Raw genomic sequence first — 23100 nt, forward strand, 5'->3', positions numbered from 1 at the left:
GTAAGTGAAAAGAAATCTCTCACCTTGGAGGCCCCACCAATATTTGAATCAACAAGGAACAGTTTGGATATCATGCTGCACAGCAAATTGATTAAAGGTTAAAACAGACTGATTGCAGTTAGAAATGTACATTCTTCTATGCTGCTGGAAAGAAAGAAAAGCTTTTTATACCACTAATAATTACCATAAGCCACAGAATGTAATTCAATTTTATGGCAAAAACCACACTGGTTTTTTTCTTTTTCTTTTTTTTTCTTTTTCTCCCCTCCCCTCTTTTTGGTTGACTGCTTTTTTTTGGGGGGGGGGGGGGGGGAGGGAAGGAGGTGGAATTACTTTTTCATATTTAAGTCCCCTTCTATTTGTCTAAGTTCTTATATCACACCCATCACTGTAGTATTAGAGTGCCTAAAACATTTTACACCAGATTAAAAAATAAAAATTAATTCACATTCTTTTTAAATCATTCATTATTTGCATTAGTTGGTAAAATTTAGAAGTTTAAGGAACACTGCTTAGATTTTTTTAGTGCACCAAATGAAATCTTTAAAACTACATTTATGGTTAATGATTCCATTAGAAGCTCTGGAAGATACTCTGAAGAAACAAGCAATTTGCTGACAGTAGGATAGAATAGATCAGGAGTTCTCACACTCCATTGCACCGCGACCCCAGGGCCGTCCTTAGGCATACGCAGCCTACGCGGCTGCATAGGGCAGCTGAAAATTTGGGGCACCCCTGGTTCTTAGTGTCCATCCTCCAGGCTCTTCCTATTCCTGTTCTGACCCTTCCTGCAGGCTCCCACCACAGCTGGCTGCTGCAGCCTGGTGAGTCTTCCTCCGGAGAGGATCTAGTAACTTAAATGTGAAAAAGCCTCCAGCCTGCCAGACCTATTAGCACAACACTGAAACTGTTAAAGAGCCATTCAAGTGGTAATGAAGCCATTAAACAGGAATTTGCCAACCTCTGGGTATACACTGTCAGTTTCTGAATTTACTGACAAAAACAGTTGTTCATGACTGTAATATTTACTCAGAACATGTTAGGCTACAGGACATTAGTTTAAAATTTGCTTTAAAAATATTTCATTAGTGAGTTGGTGAAGATTATAAAATCACATCTCTAAAAAGTCCTTGCATAGATTTTTAGATGCACAATCATCTTTAGCCTTAAATGCTTGGATCTTCAGATGTAGTTGTTTTTTTAAATAAGGGTGGTCTTTTGAAGGATTCATCTAAAATACACCTTTTAATTTTAATTACTATAGTAAAAAAAAAACTTGCTTCCAAAGTCTTCCTGTCCTTTCTGTCCATTCCTTTCTCCCCTCACCTCACCCCCATCCCCACCCCATTGAAGAGAGCCCTTAAAGGGACAACACCCCTTTCCTTCCAGATAGCTGGACAAAGACTTCCCTTTCTTTACTTCTGACTATCTGATTAACTAATTTTAAGAGAACCCTCAGCAAAATCAGTACCTAGTAAAATATAAAATCCTTTGTTATGCCTAAAATCTTTTCCAAAGTTGGTGAAATTTCATAAACATGTCTATTGTTATGGAGATCACAAGAAGTAAATTAGTGTTCCCTTTTTCTAAAAGCAATGAACATTGTTATGAACACACTAAACCTCTGTGACTGATTAATTTGAAATAATGTCTTTGTTTCAGTGAGATAAATATGTAGTAATCTGGAATGATTACTTTATGAAGGCTTAAGAGTACATTTACAATATAAAATCAGCTTAGAAATACTGATTAAGAAAATGTAAAACAGAGAAGAGCTGCATCATGTATTCCATAATATTTAATGTTGTATTCAGCAGGACAGCTGACTCACCCTTACTACAAAGTTTTTGCAAATAAATCTCTGACAAACTTCAGGGCATATCAAAAAACCTGTGACTGACATTTTTTATTCCCAAATTTAGTGCTTTTAATTAGGTACCTTCTGCATGTCCAGTCTTCACCATCTGGCATGCAGTGGAAAACATGCTCCAATTTCTTTAGAAAGAAATTGCAGAAGAGTATTTTTGTTTTTTTCCCCCTTCAAATGTCATTTGCTTCATTTAGGTTCAGGGATTTGGCTGGAAGGGGGTGAGCAGGGTGGGGGAGGGAAGAGAGGAGGGAAACAGTGGGAGAGTGCGGGGCCTGGGCAGAGCTGGGGGCAGAGCAGGAGTGGAGTATGGGCGGGGCCACAGGCAGAAGAGGTGAGCTGGGGAGCTAGCCTCCCCAAGCTGCAGCTTCACCTACCACCCATGACAGCAGGTAAGAGCGGGTTGGCTCCTGCACACCCAGTGCGTGCTACAGTCTCCTTAGGCACAGGCTGTATTCACAGAGCCGAATGCGCCGGCGCCGCACATTCTGCATGAGGGAGAGGGTACAGGGGTCTCTGCGGGGAACTGTGACTTGCCGTCACTGTGAGGTGGGCTGGGCGGCTCGGTATCCTTTGCTGCCTCATCCCTCCCCGCCCGGGCTGCCATCGGGCATAGGGGCACCAGTTTAATAATACTGTGTAAGGCCCCATAAATCCTAAGGATGGCACTGCGCGACCCCCTTCTGACAACAAAAATTACTACAGGACCCCAGGAGGGGAGACCAAGCCTGAGCCTGCCCACCCTGGGGAGGGAGGGGGGGCAAAGCTAAAGCCCCACTGCCCCAGGCCAGGCGGGGGGGGGGCCCAAAGCCAAAGCGCTTCAGCCCCAGGCAACCCTATCCCTGCTGCCCAGGGCTGAAGCCCTCAGGCTTGGGCCCTGGGCCCCAGCAAGTCAAAGTCAGCCCTGGCAACCCCATTAAAATGGGGTCACGACCCACTCTGGGGTCTCAACCCACAGTTTGAGACTCACTGGACTAGATCAATGTACACATTGTCTGCGGTACTTCCAGCCATGGTTGGAAAAAAACTGTAAAATACTATTCACAACTCTCCAACTGGTTACAGCAGGTATTTCTAGTCCTGATTGTTCAGATGATTTTGGAGTGATTGGGGGGAGGGAGGAATAGCTCAGTGGTTTGAGCAGTGGCCTGCTAAACCCAGGGTTGTGAGTTCAATCCTTGAGGGGGCCACTTAGGGATCTGAGGCAAAATCAGTACTTGGTCCTGCTAATGAAGGCAGGGGGCTGGACTTGATGACCTTTCAAGGTCTCTTCCAGTTCTAGGAGATGGGATATCTCCATTAATTTTTTTTTTTTATATAGTAGACCTTTTAACTTTAGTAAGTTTCAGTTGTCTGTACTGCTATTAGTAACCCCAGCAAAAACAGGTTAAAGGAGTAAAATTCATGTGAGCAGATCAAAAAAAGGACAGAAATCCAATACCGCTCATATTGTAATTCAGAGTATCATGCTACACATATGGCAAATGTATACACTACATGTACATTAACCATTGAACTGTTTTTAAAATATAGAACAATTTGAGTGTCCCCATAATTGAACATATTTGATGTTAATTAGAAAATTACACCTTAATGAGCTCTGGGCCCAAGTAGATACAGGAGCTGGAGAATATTTATTTAATTATTTTGCTGTAAGACATACATAGGAAGACTTAATATGATTATTAACTCTGAGGAAAGGTGACCAAAAGGAGGAAGGATTTCATGTCTGAAAAATTGCAACCAGGTTCTATAAACAAAATGCAAAAATAGGCAAGATAAAATGGGTCTAGACACAAAACAGATCAAAGAGAAAGCAAAATCTTTCAGAACCTAATGATAAAAATTGAGGTTACTTATCTGTAACTGGAAGTTCTTGGAGATGTTTGGTCCCTAGCTGTATTCCACACATGGGTATGCATACTCACCATGTACCTGTGTCCAGAGATTTTTAGTAATCCATGTCCATTGGCCTGCACCTGTGCAGTTGTTCTTGTCATGATTTGAACCAAGGCCATGAGGTGTGGTAAAGACCAGCACGATATTGTGGTCATTGACAAGGGGATGAAAAACACAGATTGTTGCTAAATGAATCCATAAGGAACTAATAGAGAGACCCGATGTCTTAAGGATTAGTAGATATTCTAGAATAGCAGAGATACCAGTGGACTCTGGAGATAACTGGCGGATTATGCCCAAGAGGAGAAATGCTTCCACTTAACTGAATAGCATCTCCTGATAGATTCCTTCCTACTTTGGTTGAGAATGTATTGAACCGCCCTGGAACAAACAAACATTCCACATCTGATTGTCAATACCAGGCCTTGAAAACAGAAGTCCCAGGTTGAGGTGCCTGAAGGTGCCATAGTGTGGCATTAGCAAGACCAGAAGTGGTCAGATGTTGGTGGGAGGACAGACTGAAAAAATCTCAGTTTATCAGTGAACCAGGACTCTCATTCTGTTGGGCGCAAATAAGGATGACTTGAGCCCTGCCGTGACTTATTTTTCACGGGACATGTGGTATTAATGGGATGGAGGGAAGGCATGCCTGAGGTGGTCCCTCTGCAGGAGAAGAGGGCCATCTCCCTTTGAGCCCCTGCCTACAGCTTCTTTGGGACAGTGAAGGGGAAGTTCTTTGTTTGCCTGTGAGGTAAAGAGATCCTAAGACAGCACTGTCCACTGGATGAATATCTTATTCAAGACCGAATCATGAATCTCCCATTCGTGATCTGTAGAAAAATGTCTGCTGAGACTGTCTGCTAAGGAGTTCTGCACACTTGGGAAGTATGCTGCTGAGAGGGTTACCTGATGTCTGATATATCAATTCTGAAAGTTGATTGTCTACACACAGGGAGGGATTTTGTTCTCCCCTGCTTGTTTTTATAGCAAAAAGTCATATTGTCCAACATTTTCTGGATATTCTGGGATCGGATGAGTGGGAGGAAAGTGTTGCAGGCCCGACAGACCACTCCTACTGCATCCTGGACTGCTGAGGGGTCCAGATATGCCTTGTGCAGTATGATTGGCCATATGGGCTCCCCACCTAAGAGGGAAGGATCAGTAATGATAGTTGCCTTGGGTGTAGGTGTGAAGAAAGGACACTCCACTCGAACTTCCCCTGGCTTTGTCCACCAGACGACAGAGGCTAGAATTGTTACATTGGCTTTGATGTTGACTTTTTTCTGGTGAGTAGATGGATTGAAGCCAGGTTTGCAGACAACAGAGATGGAGCCTGGCAAATGGCACCACTTGCGTGCATGAGGCCAAAGAGGGAAAGGCAGGTTCTGACTGAAGTCTGAGGTCTAAAGGTGATTTAGATTTTTTCTGTTTTATTAGATGGCCCATGGCGTGGAATCTCTCGATAGGCAGATTGGCTCTTGCTGTAGATGAGTCTAAGGTTGCTCCTATGAAGAGTGTGGACCTGGTGGGGAGGGGTCAAAGTGGTTGACACAGATTCCCAGATTGGGTAGTACAAGGAGCAGGAATTGGATTGCCAACTGGACTTCCTTTTATGATCTGCCCATCAGAAGTCAGTCGAGGTGTGGGAAGACAGTAAACCTGTTTCTTCTCATCCAAGCTGCTACCCAGCTGAAAAGACTTTTGTAAAGACCCTGTGTGTTGTAGCTAGCCCAAATGGAAGGAGGTGATCTTGCTCTGTACCCCTGCTTGTGATGCTTCTTTTTAGGGGGAGGGTATAGATACTTAGAGAGCGAAGCATTGTCCTCTCCTTGAGAGAGTAGAGATTCATCTGACTTTTCACTGAACAGGTTAACTGTACCAAAGGGCAGGTCTTGAGTGGTAGCATGCACCTCTCTAGGGAAATCTGAGTATTGTAACCAGGAATCTCTCCTCATGACAATGGCTGTAACCATCCCTCTGGACACAATGTCCACCGCATCTATTGCGGCCGGGAGAGAGGTTTTGGCCACTAATTTGCTTTCATGAATTAAGGATAGAAACTGAGCTCTGCCTTCCTGAGGGAGCCTGTGCTCAAAATCCAACAACTTTGCATAATTAGAGAAGCCATACTTATGTAGAAGGGCCTGATCATTTGAAATTCTAAATTGGAGAGAGGCGGAGGAGACGACCGTTTTCCCTTAGGTGGTCAAACTGTTTGGCACCCTTGTCCAAGGGTGTAGTTCTGGGGAGTTGCAGCCTGGATCTTTTGGTGGCTGGTTGTACCACTAGTACTTAAGACTAAAAGTAGAAAACTATTTATAATATATTTACAGACTGAAACAGTCGAAGGAAGACGCTGTGAACACAGAAGATTCTGACTCAGGCCATGCGGTGGTACAAAGGAACTGGAGAGGCAGCAGTCTGCACCACCCCTTACACCCTCAGTTCAGAGCACGAGGAAAACAGCTGCACATATGAGGATCAACAGGGTCCTCATACTAAAAATCTTGACTCAGGCACATGCATACCTATGTGTGGAATACACAGAGGGACCATCACATGAAGGAGAATATAGGGCTCTGAACACTGAACTGACCCAATTTCACATGGGTTCATGATCATAGCCAGGATTCTTCTGGGCTAACTGCTAGTGGGTAGAACATTTACAAATGTTTATATACATACATTGATGCAGTTCATACATCCCTAGAATCCCTCTACCCTTTACTCACTACTTACCAGTACCTTTGCTATCTTCCGTGTGACTTGTGCTCCCATCACTATGCCTCACTTGCTCTCTCATGTGGCTGGACAACCACCCTGGGTTCTTTAATAGCTATCAGATAAATGAAGTGCCATAAGACTTAGCACAGAAGCTAGGGAAACCTTAACTTAGTAAAGCAGCCAACTGCAGCAGGAGTGGAAAGGTCTTGTACTCCTCCTGTTCTATGGAAGTATCAGGTCACTTTGTTACTTTCCTGAAGGCCCTGATGGCTTTGGGAAGGGTCAGTGGCTCCACCAGGTAATCCCAGGAAACTAAAAGATGCAGGAGCAAGATCTCTGAAAGCAAGGAGGGGCTGGTATCTAGCCTACTAGACCCAGCAGGGTTTGTTTAGCTCTAGTAAAGAATCTGGAAAACTTCTGCCAGGAAGAGAGGGCATTTAAGATAACAGCTAAGTGATCAAGTGATCTGGCGGAAAACACTGGGAAGATTATATATGCAATTCTAGAGAGAAAGGGTTAGCTAAGCCTCATTCCCCTCAGAGAATGGCTGCCAATCCCACCCTCCAAAAAACACAGTGCTTCTAGGAGAAAGTGAGACAAAGGGGTTTATGGAAAATAAACCTCAGGAAGTGGGGAAAAGTTTGGAATAAGGTCTGATTCACAAATGAGTCCAAGCTGAAATGTACGTATCCAACAGAATGGTTTGTTCAAACAAAAACAATGGATGGACAATATTTCTGCATCTAAGAAGGGACTGATGAAGCCAACTAGAGAGAACAGAGCATTTAACATTCAAGAGCACAAGAAAATCCTAATCACCATGAAATATTTTCAAGTGTGATACTTTATTATTCTTTAATTATTAAAATTTGTTTTATTGAATTATTTTCTAACTATGAAACAACCCTGGCCAAAGTTATTAGTAAATGTTCAGTCAATTAGTGGATATTTTGGGTGTCAGCCAGGATAGCAATCCTCAAACACCAGTAAACTGGTTAAAAAACACATTTAAAACAAGAGGCAGGTCTACAATCATAGACTGGATGTGAACATAAGGCATGTTTAGATAAGGACAATAATATGATGAGATTTCTTCACCAAGTCTGGAAAAATTATGGGAAGTTCTAAAGTATATTTGGGAAAACATTTCACAATGATTCCTAATGAACTCTTTGGTATTATTATTAGTTATTTGTGTATGGTCATACATGGTTTATATCATATACCCATGATATACAAGGTGTTTTTCAGACATTCAAGACAGAATGGATTTAATCAGTAATCACTACCCTGAGGAGCTCAATCTGTGGGTCACCAGGAGTTAGGATAAAGGGATGTGACAGACATGGAGAACAGAAGTTTTAAACCACCCACTCTCCCCTCAAAAAAAGCTATTAAACCAACTGATTGCATACTATGTTATTTTATTGTAAAAGTATATTAAGGTCTTTTATGAACATTTGTATTACACTGACCTTAACAGTCATTATGAGATATGTATACAGGTTATGGTTCTGAATGTATTTGTGTGTATAAACAGAAAATTGCAAGCATAACTGTGGTATAACTTCACAGGTGATGCTGAAGCAATCAGGCAGGGAGGATCTCTCTCTCCAACCACAGGAGACTGGTTTCAAGCACCTAGCCACTGTCCAGCCCAGGAAACAACAAGGAACCAGCAAAGCAAATGGGAATAGCTTGAAACTGAAAAGAAAATCGCAGTCTTTGAAAACTAAGGGTACGTCTACACTGCAATTAGACACTCGTGGCTGGCCCATGCCAGAGGCGCTCAGGCTGTGGGGCTGTTTCATTACAGTGTAAATGTTCAGGCTCAGTCTGCAGCCTGAGCTCTGGGACCCTCCCACCTCGCAGGATACTAGAGCCTGGGCTCAAGTCCAAGCTTAAACATCTACACTACAATTAAACAGCCCCATAGCCCAAGCCCCGCAAACCTGAGTCAGCTGGCATGGGCCAGCCATGGGTTTTTAACTGCAATGTAGACATACCCTAAGAAAGGAGGGAGTTTTCCCCTTTGAATATTTATAGCATCTGGGGGTGAAAAAAATGCTGCAAGATCTTTTTAAAATGGAAGGGGTTTGAACTGAAAATCATCCAGAACTTGGGGGACAGCGCTGAGGTGGGAGGCTGTCCACGAACATTGTCGTAGGGGGTACACTGGGAAACTGTTTTATGGCAATAGGTAATTCTTATTAGAAAAGGGATTTTAATAAGAAAGTTGAAGCCTGAGGTTGCATCTTTATTTTCTGTGTAACTTGTATACATTTGCTTTCCCCTTGATACTTCATCTTTGAATTGGGGGTTTTCTATTAAACTTTTTTGTGTTTTTTACCTCAAGTAGGTCTCTGGTATACAAACTGTGTGATGTCTGTGCATGCACCAAAGTTAGAAGTGAGCTGATATCTAGGCGGACCTGTTTCACGCCTTCAGGAGTAATGAATCAGAGGGGTTACCAAGTGTCTGGTAATTAAGAGCTTGGGGAGTATGTATTTGGGGAGACTTGGGTCTGGAAGGGATGTTGGTGTCACCCTGCAAAGAATAACTAGGCTGGGGAGAGTCAGGGTCAGACATTATGCTTGTGGGCAAGCTACTGGCATTAGGGATTTGAACCACAGCTGCACAACACAAAGGCCCCAAAGTTACAGGGCAGATGATGACAGAGCCCCTTACTGGTCTGGGTGGGCCTCAAAATGTCACAGGGAAGACGACAGTATTTTGTTTAAAAAAATCCAGGACAGCTAGATACAGTGAAGCTACATCTACACTTGGAGTTGGAGGTGTGATTCCCAGCTAGGGTGGATATATTCAGACTAGCTCAGACTGAGCTAGCACACTACAAGTAGTAGGGCAGCCACAGTAGCATGGCAGTAGCAAGTGGTGGCATGGGCTAGCGGCCCCCAAGTACGTACCCAGGGGGTCCAGATGGCTTGTACTCAGAGGCTAGCATGTGCTGCTGATCCCCACCACCTGCATCACTGCAGCTTCCCTACCATTTTTAGTGAGCTAGCTCAATGACAGCGAGTACAACTATGTCTACTCAAGCTGGGAATCACACCCCGTGCTCCAAGTGTAGACACAGCCTAAGGGCATGCTTGTGGTAGCTTTAATCTAGCTAGCCCAGGTAACAATAGTTATGTAGGCACGGCAGCAAGGTCTTCAACATGGACTAGCAACCAGAGCACAAGCCCACCAAGGAGCCTAGGTATGTACTCTGGTCGCTAGCCCATACCTCTGTCTATACTACTACGGTTACCCTTGCGAAGTAGATTAATGCTAGCAGGGGTATGCCTACCCATGCTACAATCACACCTTCACACAGTGTAAACATATCCTAAGTAGCATGGCAGAAGTGAATCTTGCCCTGCAGATCGGACTACAGGAGCGTGAATAGCAGTGTGCATCGAAGTGCTGCACTATAACTCCCCTGAGTGGATGCTGCAAGCGCAAACCAAAAGGTTCCTAGTTTTCATTAATGTAGTCCTCTAACCGGGATTACACTAATGCAAACTAGGAATCTTTTGGTTTGTGCCCGCAACATCCACATGGGGAGTTACAGTGCAGCACTTTGGTGTGCATGGCTATTCATATCCTTGTAGTCCAAATTGCAGGACAGACAGACAAGGCCTTAGAGGACTTAAATATAGACAGGCCAGGGACTTGTGAAGCAGTGCAGGGAGGCTGTACCATGTGTAGGAGGGTGGGTGTGACATTGCACTCCATATGCTTTATGAAAATATGCTTATGAATGTGAATATGGTGTAACTGGAATATGCTTTATGCAAAAGGTCTCTTGTAAGGTATCATTACAAAGCTTATAATCTACTGAGTGTGTTCATCCTATTTGTTTGCAAGTGTTATTTCTATATCTGAAGTTAGGAGAATAAGATATAAATTTGTATCACTGATGTAAACATATTGAGTGAAGGCCATTAAGGGTGCTCTAGAAACAGTCAGTTGTAAATGGCCTTAGTTACTTGAAAACTTTCCTGTGTACGTGTGGGCCAGCTCAGGAAGAATGGAGGCTGGGATCTCACAGAACATGTGACCATGTCACAGGATACTGGAATCCATCTTAAATCTGGTACTTTTCCATTTATAAGGAGGGATGGGGACCCAGAGAGACAAAAGATTCCCGCCTTGTGCCAAAGCTATAAAAGGGAATGGAGCAGGACAAAAGTGGCTGCCAGTCATGAGAAGACCCCTGCTTACCACCTGCTGCTTACCAGTCTGATGGAACTAACAAGGACTGTACCAGGGGAAAGGATTGGGCCCAGAATAGGAAGCAGTCTAGTCCGTGAAAGAAGCTTATTGGAACATCTCTGAGGGTGAGATATTACCTGTAATCAGTTTCTTAATGTATTAGGCTTAGACTTGCGTGTTTTTGCTTTATTTTGGTTGGTGGCTTACTTTGTTTTGTCTGTTATTACTTGAAACCACTTAAATCCTACTTTTTATACCTAATAAAATCACTTATTTATAAACCCAGAGTAAGTGATTAATACCTGGGGGAGCAAACAGCTGTGCATCTCTCTCTATCGGTATTATAGAGGGTGGACAATTTATGAATTTAACCTGTATAAGCTTTATACAGAGTAAAATGGATTTATTTGGGGTTTGGATCCCATTGGGAACTGGGTGTCTGGGTGCTGAAGATAGGTAACCTGCTGAGCTGTTTTCAGTTAAGTCTGCAGCTTTGGGGGCGTGGACCAAACCCTGGGTCAGTGTTACAGCAGGCTAGCATGTCTGGCTTAGCAAGGCAGGGTTCTGGGTCCCAAACCGGCAGGGAAAACGGGCTCAGAGGCAGTTTCAGCACATCAGGTGACAATCCCAAGGGGGTATCTATGACCGAACCCGTCACAGTGGGGTTCATTAGAGAAGGCACACAGGCAACTGGCCATATGGACAACCTGTGCAAAGGCTAACACTATATACTGAAGCGATGTACAGAGTTAATGACATCACAGAACTGTGCAAAACAATTCATGTCTACTTTCACACTGGTTAATTAACCATGCTTACTGCTATGCAACGCATGAATCCAAAAATATTTCCGTAACATACTCATTAGAAAGGTTAAATCTTTCATTGGATGAGTCTGCTTTGCACATAGACAAATTAGCATGAATGGGTCAATATGACAAAGCAAGCTGTGGCAGTCACCAAAATGTATTGAAAAGACCAAAGTGCCATATAGTCTGCTGTATGTGACATTTCTGCCAAATTATAAGGGCAGAGTATTCTGGCTGTAATAAAGCACGCCCTTCAATTGCTGTGTTTCCCCCCCCCTCCCCCCCGTTATGCTACTGAGCTTTTATAGATTGTTATTTTACTTATGACTCCCCCACCCAAATCGTACTATTAAAAAGGGTCTCATTGTGGCAAGGTAATAAAACTTGAAAAGACTAAAAACTGTGGCTTGATAAAAAATTGTTTCAAATGTCCTCACTTGAACTTAAATCTTAATGCTTAATGAGCCTCAGGGGCCTCTCTCCAGGTTGGAGACCCGCCAAATCCATGAGGCTGATAATGTTTTAGCTTTAGAATACGCAGCATAAAACCCACACACTTGAAGGCATGGGGTAACGTTCAGACCTATGATATGAAGTCCAAATACCGGTTCTTGGCTTCTATAAACAATGACCCTACAATAGTAAATTCGAACTTAAGCACAAGGGCTTGAACACTTGCTAACTTCTTCTCCAGCTAGGTATTTGGCTATACACGATTCTCCACTAATGCATAATATTCAGTCAAATCTAGATTGTCAGTCCTACACAATTTGCAGATCAGTAAAATAAATACCTGAGAAATCTGACAGAAAACAGACCAGACTTTGGATAGTGATTTCCTATCATGCCCCCATGAATGGCACAGTGATTTTACCAAGCTGGAATTAAATTGCAGATATGAGATTCTGACATCCAAGCATTTAAAATACCATGTATATAATTAAAGTAACTCTGAAACCCAGCTCAACAAAGAATTCTACCACTGACTCTGAAGACTAATTTTATTAAGCCACAGTGTTGGAGTTGCATTTATCTGGCATGTACCCAACCCGTTCTGAAAACCTAGCTCCTGCCAGTCCAAGGCTTGGTCACGTGTGCTGTAATCATGATGCAAATCCAAAGCAATGCTGCTTTCTGAGAATAAGCAGCTCATCACCAATGACACGAACTGCATGTGCCAAGTCCATTTCTTATTTAGATAGGAAGATTAGTCCCATATCATAGGAAACAGTTTAATTAATTCTTGATCATAATCATTTTCTCATATTATTATTCAAATTTATAGCTACACACCAGTTTTATTTCAGAGTACGATTAATTTCTGTTAAACATGTTTTTATAAAAAAACAACATTTTGTGATACTGTCCTTTAGAGGTAATATGCTATTCTTAATTCACATTGTGAGGAAAAGTGTATATCTATCAGAAAAAGATTGTTCAAGACATTTCCCTTGAATTTACTGGATAAATTGTATCAAGATTCTGTTATTATTACATTTTAACATAGCTTCTGTAATTATTCTTTCAATAAAAATATAATGGAAAAATCCTGGAATGCTTATTCCTTAATATGAAGGGAAGAGCTCTTTTTAGAATACATTTTTAAAAACACATGTATTTACCCCACAAATATAATTCCAAAAGGTGAAGTAAACAGAAGAGGGTTTCTTTTCTTTTTTAAGCAACCATTTATTTGTAATTCAAAGGAATAGTTACAGGATAGGACAGGTAAGCAGGTACACAGAATATACAAGAGTTTAATACAGGTAAGTGAGATAGAGCTCCAGTAACATAGGGATATAAATAGTCTATTGTTATTATACACTGATGCACTGATTCAGCAAAGCACTTACGCATGTGCTTAACACTGAAGTCTGTGGGATTTAAGCACACACCAAATCGAATCAAGGCCTTATTACATCAAACCAGTATTTTAGTTCAATACATTTATTAACATGCAGCAGGCAGACATACAAGTGAACTAATCCATACAATCTGTGAGCTGATAAAGAGCGTGATGTGACATACAAGATATGTTGCTGTCATTTCACAGCCAAGCCAGATTTATTTTGCACTGATATTTTAGTTTGGGTTCAAACCTGGTGTTTAAGTATCCTTCCCCATCCCCAATTATCCTTACACCATCTAAATATAAATCCAGGATTTACAGTCTGAGTAATAAAAATATGTATAGAAAATAGTTACTGTAAAATAAGGGTTATTCAAGTGCAGGGCCTGATCCTGAGAGGTGTTGTGGACCTTCAGCTCTCATTAAAGCCAACAGGAGTTTAAGTTGTTCAGTATCCCTCAGGATCAGGCCTTTTAATATTGTTTGTTTTGGGAAAAAACATGGAAGAGATGAGAATTTATGGACTAATCACATGCGAGAAATGCTTGTGGAATAAGATCTTAAGGTGTTCCCTCCCACTCACTGAGAGCTAGGTTCGCATAAAGAGAAACACATAACCCTTTACTATGCCTAGTTTCAATTCAACCACTCCTCTATCAATTACCACCAGTTGAGAAATCCATCAGACCCTAGAATATTTTTGGAGATGTGAGTACATAAGAACATAAGAAAGGCCGTACTGGGTCAGACCAAAGGTCCATCTAGCCCAGTATCTGTCTACCGACAGTGGCCAATGCCAGGTGCCCCAGAGGGAGTGAACCTAACAGGCAATGATCAAGTGATCTCTCTCCTGCCATCCATCTCCATCCTCTGACGAACAGAGGCTAGGGACACCATTCTTACCCATCCTGGCTAATAGCCATTTATGGACTTAGCCACCATGAATTTATCCAGTCCCCTTTTAAACATTGTTATAGTCCTAGCCTTCACAACCTCCTCAGGTAAGGAGTTCCACAAGTTGACTGTGCGCTGCGTGAAGAAGAACTTCCTTTTATTTGTTTTAAACCTGCTGCCTATTAATTTCATTTGGTGACCCCTAGTTCTTGTATTATGGGAATAAGTAAATAACTTTTCCTTATCCACTTTCTCAACATCACTTATGATTTTATATACCTCTATCATGTCCCCCCCTTAGTCTTCTCTTTTCCAAACTGAAGAGTCCGAGCCTCTTTAATCTTTCCTCATATGGGACCCTCTCTAAACCCTTAATCATTTTAGTTGCTCTTTTCTGAACCTTTTCTAGTGCTAGAATATCTTTTTTGAGGTGAGGAGACCACATCTGTACACAGTATTCAAGATGTGGGCGTACCATGGATTTATATAAGGGCAATAATATATTCTCAGTCTTATTCTCTATCCCCTTTTTAATGATTCCTAACATCCTGTTTGCTTTTTTGACCGCCTCTGCACACTGCGTGGACATCTTTAGAGAACTATCCACGATGACGCCAAGATCTTTTTCCTGACTCGTTGTAGCTAAATTAGCCCCCATCATGTTGTATGTATAGTTGGGGTGCCACTAGATATAACTAGTATTAGCCATTGCAAGGGATTTTTTAGGATTTATATATGCATGGGTAATTGTAACTTTACTTATTGCTTTCATAAAACTTGTAGTAGAGGTAAGACTTTGTACTTGTGATTGTGTCTGTGGTTACTATCCTTGATCTTTGTGTGTTTCTGGAGCCTCCAAATCTGAGAAAAGCACCAGAGGTGATATTCACTCTGAGTTTGAACCTGTAAGCAACAGGAGCTGAACCCATTGTGGGTTTAATGCAGAATCACTAAATTCAATTTAAATTTAAAAAGGCCACAAGAGGAAAACATTAGAAGAAAGTTCTTGTTGTAATGTATACATCACCAAACCTACAGAGCAAAGAGAATGTTGCAAGACTGTTTTATCTTTATTGTATTATCTTTAAATTTGTGTATTTCTCCTTTTCTGCTCAACCATCATTAATCACAACTGTTACTTAACTTCCTGTCTTTCTGCTGTGCAAAGCAACAGCATGGGGGGAAATGGGCAGTAACCCTCAGTGGAAAAAATAAATTATGATTTCTTCTTTCGCAACTATCCCTCTTTCCTGGATGCATGGCTTCTTACATAGAAACAACTTAACCATTGTAGTTACTAAATTAAATTTCTTCTTGATTAATCCCCCAGCTTCCTAGGATCTGGATCAAGCCCAAATGTTAATACTTCATAGCAAAAAGAGAAGTGTGTCGTGGGGGCAGAAGTCAGGGATTTTTAGGTGTACTTGTTGCTACAATTCCACTCTTCCCTCTTGCCAGCAATCTAGTTGAATCTGCCCACCTCCAGCAGGTCCCTGGGAATAGCAAGTTTGTCTGATGCAAGGGAAAGCCAGCAGCAGTGTACCAGGGGAAAGCCTTGAAATCTCTGGGTCTGACACATAATACATCTCTACCTCGATATAATGTGACCTGATATAACACGAATTCGGATATAATGCGGTAAAGCAGTACTCCGGGGGGGCAGGGCTGCACACACTGGTGGATCAAAGCAAGTTCAATATAACGCAGTAAGATTTTTTGGCTCCCAAGGACAGCGTTATATCGAGGTAGAGGTGTATGTAAAAATGGTAGGTTAGCAAAAGGACCAGGAACCTAATAGGAATTGCCTGTATTGTGGTGTGCTAGAATGCCCCTCAATGAAGTCACTGTCTGCACTGACATTGATCAGAACAACTATGCCAAAGAGCCATAACATACTTTCTAAAAAACAAAAAAAGATCAATGACTTCTAAGCACGGCTGCATGAACAATTAGAGCTGGTGCTGTTACGCAAACAGCAGGAGTGGAGTTTAGAATCCCAAAAGAAGAAATGACTGAGATATCAGTCATATTTGTCAGCTTTCAGCATTACGGCATTCTCCATCGTTAACTTTTAACAAAACCCTCAAATCAAGACGAGGCTAGAGATATAAAGTACAAGAACAAGGTCAGAACCTGAAGCCAACAGAAATACTTACATAAGAGCTGAGGGATCAAGACCATAGCCAGACACAAGCACATAGGAGTGGCTGGCACCAAAGCAGACTTCTGAAGTCTTCTCTAGCTGGTCAGGTCTCTGCTGCAGTAACTCTCTCTCCCTCCCTTGCCAGTGGGAGAACAGTGGCAGCAGGGCTGTCTACACTACACCAATGTGTCTACAGCCTTGGCTCACAGAGTCATGCGATCACAGCAGGATCTCAGCTTTCATTTATTACCAAAAAGTAAAATTTCTTACCCTCATATTTGCAAAGGGAAGCTTAAAAACGTGACTAAATGTAGCCAGTGCCATGATGACTACTTGAGCCAGCCACAACAGAGATCTGAACTACTTCATGCGGTACAAAAGAACAGCCATCCTGGGTCAAGACCAATTGTGCATCTAACACAGTATCCTGTCTCTGACAGTGGCCAGTGCAAGATGCTTCAGAGGGAATGAACAGAATAGGGCAATTTATTGTGTGATCCATCTCCAGTTGTCCATTTCCAGCTTCCGACAGTCAGAGGTTTAGGGACACCCAGAGCTGGGGTTGCATCCCTGAGCATCTTGGCTAGTAGCCATTAATGGACCTATCCTCCATGAACTTAACTACTTCTTTTTTTAACCCAGTTATAGTTCTGGCCTTCACAACATCCCCTGGCTACAAGTTCCACAGGTTGACTGTGCATTGTGTGAAGTACTTCCTTTTATTTGTTTTAACCTGCTGCCCATTAATTTCATTGGGTGACCCCCAGTTCTTGTGTTATGTGAAGGGGTAAATAACACTTCCTTATTCACTTTCTCCACACCATTCGTGATTTTATCAACAGACCCAGTCTTTTTAATCTCTCCTTGTATGGAAGCTCTTTCAATACCCCTAATCGTTGTTGCCCTTCTCTGTATGCTTCAATTCTAATATATTTTTTGAGATGGGTAACTAGAACAGCACGCAGCATTCAAGGTGTTGGAGTACCATGACTTTACATAGTGGCATTATATTTTCTGTCTATCCCTTTTCTAATGATTCCTAGCACTGTTCGCTTTCACGGCACATTGAGCAGATGTTCTCAGAGAACTATCCACAAGGATTCCAAGATCTCTTTCTTGAGTGGTAACAGATAACTTAGAACCCATCATTTTGTATGTATAATTGGGATCATTTTCCCCCAATGTGCATTACTTTGCATTTATCAACACTGAACTTCATCTTACATTTCGTTGCCAAGTCACCCAGTGAGATCCCTTTGTAACTCTTTGCAGTCAGCTTTGGACTTACTCTTGAGTAATTTTTTATCATCTGAAAACTTTGCCTCCTCACTGTTTACCCCTTTTTCCCAATCATTTATGAATGTATTGAACTGTGCTGGTCCCAGTACAGATCCTTGGTAGACCCTGCAATTTACCCCTCTACATTGTGAAAACTGACCATTTATGCCTACCCTTTGTTTCCTATATTTTATCCAGTTACTGATCCATGAGAGGACATTCCCTCTTATCCCATGACTGCTTAGTTTATTTAAGAGCCAGGATCACCTCTGGAGCCCTTTAAAAAAATTGGCATCACATTAGCTATTCTCCAGTCATTTGGTACAGAAGCTGATTTAAAGGATAGGTTACAGACTACAGTTAGTAGTTCTGCAATTTCACATTTGAGTTCCTTCAGAACTCTTGGGTGAATACCATCCGGGTCTGGTGACATATTACTCCTTTAGTTTATCAATTTGTTCCAAAATCTCCTCTAATGACACCTCAATCTGGGACAGTTCCTCAGATTTGTCACCTAAAAAGAATGGCTCAGGTTTGGCAATCTCCCTCACATCCTCAGCCGTGAAGACCTATGCAAAGTCCAATGCCTGTCACCAGACCAGATCCAAACCCAGAGAACAGAAGAATATGCTGCCTGCCAGTAACAAGGATATGAGATGTGTATGTGAGGCTGAAAAGGATCCTAATGGGAGCGGGGAGAAATCATCAACACAGCTAGATTTCCATTGGAATGGATCAAGGATGACTATGCTGAGTAAGACCCTTAAAGAAGTGGAAGCTTAGGTGATTTTCAGCAAAATATTTCCAGTCCCTAGAAAAGGAGAGCAAAGGCGTGACAAGATAATGAAGATCAAGAGATGGCTCAAGGATTGATGCAATGAGGAAGGTTTTGGGATGATTGACCATTGGGAGGCATTTACAGAAAGAAGACTTCTTGACTGATAGACTCCTCTTGAGTTTGTGGAGTATTAATCTTCTGGTTTGAAGGCTGGCATGATTGATAAGAAGGGCTATACACTGGGAGATGAGGGGAGAAGATTGGAAGAGATTCATGAAATCTCCACAACTTGCTTCCATACACAGTAGGAAGAAAGCGAGCTAAATGAAGATACAGTAAAGGATAAAGGAACACCATAAAGTAAGATTATGGACAAGGAGAAAGAAAAAGTCCAAATATTGATTGGAGTAGTAGTCAGGTAAGTGTTACAGTTAGTGAAAAGACTATACCTAATCCAGCTAAAAAACTGGGCGAGGTACAAGGGAAACAACTGAAACACTTGCACACTAATTTAAGGAGCCCGGGCAATAAAATGGAAGAACTTGCACTATCGACAGGAGGTCAAACAGGATATTATAGGGATTACAGAAACATGGAATAGCATTAATGACTGGAGTACAGGTATTGAAGGGTATATGCTGTTAGGAGAGATAGTCAAAGATAAATGTGGTAGAGTAAACTGTAAAGAAATAAGGATAGTATGGACAAAACAGAATTTTTTGGGGTCAAAATCACTTTGGGAAAGGATTGTAATAGAGGTTCTGTTAGGACAGTGTTAAGGGTCTGCTACAGACCAGCTGGGTCAGACTCGTATGGACTGAGAGCTTTTTAATATTATTAGAAAAATAAATACTAAGGGGAATTGTGTCGTAACAGGAAGAAAACTTCCCAGATATAGAATGGAAAATAAATGCTACTGATACTGGTAGGGCCCAGTTATTCCTGACTGTGACCGATGACAGTTTCTGAATCAAATTCTCACTGAATCAATAACAGGTAATGCAATTTTAGACTTGATTTTGTAAGTAGTGAGGATGCCATAGAAGAGCTTGTAGGAAATAACCTTGAATTGAGTGATCACAAGTTGATTCAGTTTAAATTAAATGGAAGGATAATAAAAACCAGGTCATCAGATATGGTTTTTTATTTCAAAAAGGACAGACTTTGGGAAATTAAGGGAATTAGTTAGAGGTCAACTGGATTGAACATCTTGGATTTAAAATGTAGAGGAGGCTTGGAATTTCTTCAAATCTACTATACAAAAAAGACTATCTGAAGTTTGCATCCCAAGCAAGGGGGAAAAGAAGCTTGTAGAGAGAGGCTCTAGACCCAGCTGGATGAATAACCATCTCAAAAAAGGTTATTAGGAGTAAGCAGAAAGCCTACAGGGATTGGACAAAGACAGCTACACCATGGAGGTTAGAAAATGTAGAAATAAAGTGAGAATGGCTAAAAGTCAAGCTGAATTAGCTCTTGTCGAGGAAATTAAAATAAAGAGATTTGTTAGTTATATAAATAAAAAGAGAATAAGGATGGATGAGATTGAGCTGCTATGCAGGGCAGATGGGAAGAAGATTAAAGATAATCTCTAATGCTGGCCCAAAAAACTAAATGACTACTTTGCTTCAGTTTTCAGTAAGGATAACATGGACTTGTAATAAAAATATCTATCTGAGGGTAGTACCATATGACTGGAGAATAGCTAACGTCACACCTATTTTTAAGAAAGGGGGAAAAAGTGATCCAGGCAATTATGGACACATTAGTGTGACCTCAGTATTATCCAAGGCTTTTGAACAAATTTTTGAAGGAAAGAATAATTAAATTCATGGATGTAAACAGTAAAGGGGATGTAAAGCGACACAGATTTACCAAAATATAGGTCATGCCAGACTAACCTGGCCTGGTGAAATCAGACTAGCAGATACTTTGGAATTTTTGCCTTCGTCTACAGTGTGTGGGCACGAGTCAATTGCCAGGATTATCTGGGTGTACACCTCACAATCATTTCCCTGCGGTTGCAGGGGCCTCGGATGTAGATACCTCGGCCCCTCCTATTCTCTCCCTATGGCACGTTACAGTCTAGTCTCCTCTGGGTTATAATACTTTGTTCCAATTTTGGTTGTTAGGTTTAGGGTGTGGGTGCTGGGTGGTATGGTGACCTGTGATATACAGGAGGTCAGACTAGGTAATCCGGCGGTCCCTTCTGGCTTTAAACTCTCTGACTATGACCCAGGGCACCCTGGATGGTCTTCCTATAAAACACACCATGAAGCGGCAAGTATTTTATGCCTTGTACAGACTGGTAAACAGACATAAAGAAGAAAAGTGATTTTCCCCAAGATCATACAGCAGGTCGGTAGAAGGATCAACTAGTCTGATCTCTTCATCCACTATTATAATGACTGGCCCCCACAGCCTCCTAAGAGATAGATACTCATGTATTACAATGGAAGCGCTAAAACATAACATTTGTTACTTAAGCTTTGCATCTGAAAGATTTACACCACTTAAACCAGACTACCTCTGTTTATTTGCAGATCAGATTAAGATCTAATCCTGAAACACACATCTTCTTTTACCAACACAATTCAACCATGACAAGCAAGAATCACGTTAAGGAGATTCAATACACAATACTTCCAACTGAAGTATTTTGCACTAAGGAGGAAGAGATTGTCCAAGACCAACCATTACACACACTGTGATGTAACCACTACAGACTGCTATCTGCATATTGAATACCACCTGGATCAGCAATATTTATATTCATTTTTGCCAAGATATGGCTTGGGGGGAGGGAAAGATGGGTAAATAAGATCATCTCTGTTCTGCAGTCTCTCTAACTTTTCGAAGTTTATGTTCAATTGCATTAGTGAGATATACATTTCTGTACATTAGGTTCAGCTTTCCAAAGCCACATACTGCTTAAGTAAATGGTATTAACTGAACTATAGAGCATCAAAAGCAGAATCCAAGTCAGATTCCTCTCGTCTCCAAAACTAAAAAATTGTAACAAATACAAGAAATGTGCTTCTCAAGTTTAATGTTTACAAGACATCTAATTTGTAAGCTTCAAAGTCCAAATTCAGACTTGCAGTTCCCACTGTTTTTAAATAGCAGCCTTACACATATGTAGGGGCAGAATTTAGCCACTACAGATGGGACAGCTACAGTAGCTTTTCTCAAACTCCTCACAAAGGAGCCTGTGGGAGTTAAGCACCCAAATCACACTGAAAGGCAGTGAACTGGGCACTTAACTCCTTTAGATTTATTTGGAAATCTAAGCCCAGATCAACACACACACACCATAAATGAACATTAACATGGGAGTGTTGAGTGGTGAATTTTGTTTAAATCTATGATCTGGCTGTATTATGAAGAATTCTGAAGTATGTTCTTCAAGCCTATCTTTAAAAATAAAATGGTTCAGAGTACAAAAGGTTCAGAGTACAGCCTGGACCTCAAAGGATGCAAGAACAAATAAGCTTGTACCTAGATGGGTAAGTCTTGCCAACAGTACAACCTGGAATGGATCCAAAACCCTTCATTGCAAGAGAGATGTCTGCAGGCCAGGTGTGGCACACTGTTTCCAAACTGTAGTCATCCACTTTAAACAGAATAAATCCAAATCCAAAAAGCATCACTTTTACTTTACATGGGCGGGAGGTGGGGGGGGGGGGGTGAAAAGCACTTTGTAAAACTTGTTTTTTTAAAACCACATTTCAATTCTCACCATAACAAAACCATTGGCACTGGAACAACAGTGTGATGAAATATGTAGTGTACCCAAAGTCAAAAAAAAAAGGAAACCAACCGTTGCATTGTACCAGCTAAAGTAAAAACCGTAGGTTCCATCTTTAGTCAAAACTGCATGTGAAGTTCCAACTAAAAGCATTACTTACTCACACAGCAGAATACCATTTTCTAATCCAGACCGAAAATCTCTCTCACCAAAACTTCTGCCTGTGACTTGCTGAAAAATAATGAGAAGCAAGAGAGAGAGAGAGAAAAAAAGAGTTCATTAACAGGTGCATATTTAAAGAATGCTTCATAATTTTGTATTTAAAACCTTTAGAGCAAATGTAACATGACAACTCTTTGGGCATTGCTGGTAAAGTCCAAGATGTTTCCTGCATCTAACAAAAAACAAAATACAAAACCCTTTCACTGAACTATTTAACATGCAACACAAAGCGCTTTTTGCTAATCGTTTAGTTTAAAATTCAAGAATGGCTTAATGTAAGTGTCACTGTAACCCTCAGAATAATTCTCAGTCTAGGCATTTTTATAGGCAACTAGCGTATTTACACAAAGCTGAGTATATGTATTTTTTTTGCATAACAAATATACGTCACTTTAGGTGCTATTCATGGACCTGATCCTGCAGCCCTTACTCACATGAGCAATTTCACAGGGGCACTAAGTTATAGGAGTTGGGATTGCAAGACCTTGCGATATGATTTGTTACACAAATGTGAGGCAACCTTCCCAATTCCCTGTGCATTGTTTGTAATAAGTTGAAGAACACAAAGTTAGTAAGCTAGAAAAAATACATTATTTAGCGACAGATTGCAATACCCTTATTCATACTGAACACTTCATACCATGAAGTCAAATCGGACTTTCATGTCAAGTAAG

The sequence above is a fragment of the Emys orbicularis genome, chromosome 5, assembly GCF_028017835.1.
Source record: "Emys orbicularis isolate rEmyOrb1 chromosome 5, rEmyOrb1.hap1, whole genome shotgun sequence".
Lineage (NCBI taxonomy): Eukaryota > Metazoa > Chordata > Testudines > Emydidae > Emys > Emys orbicularis.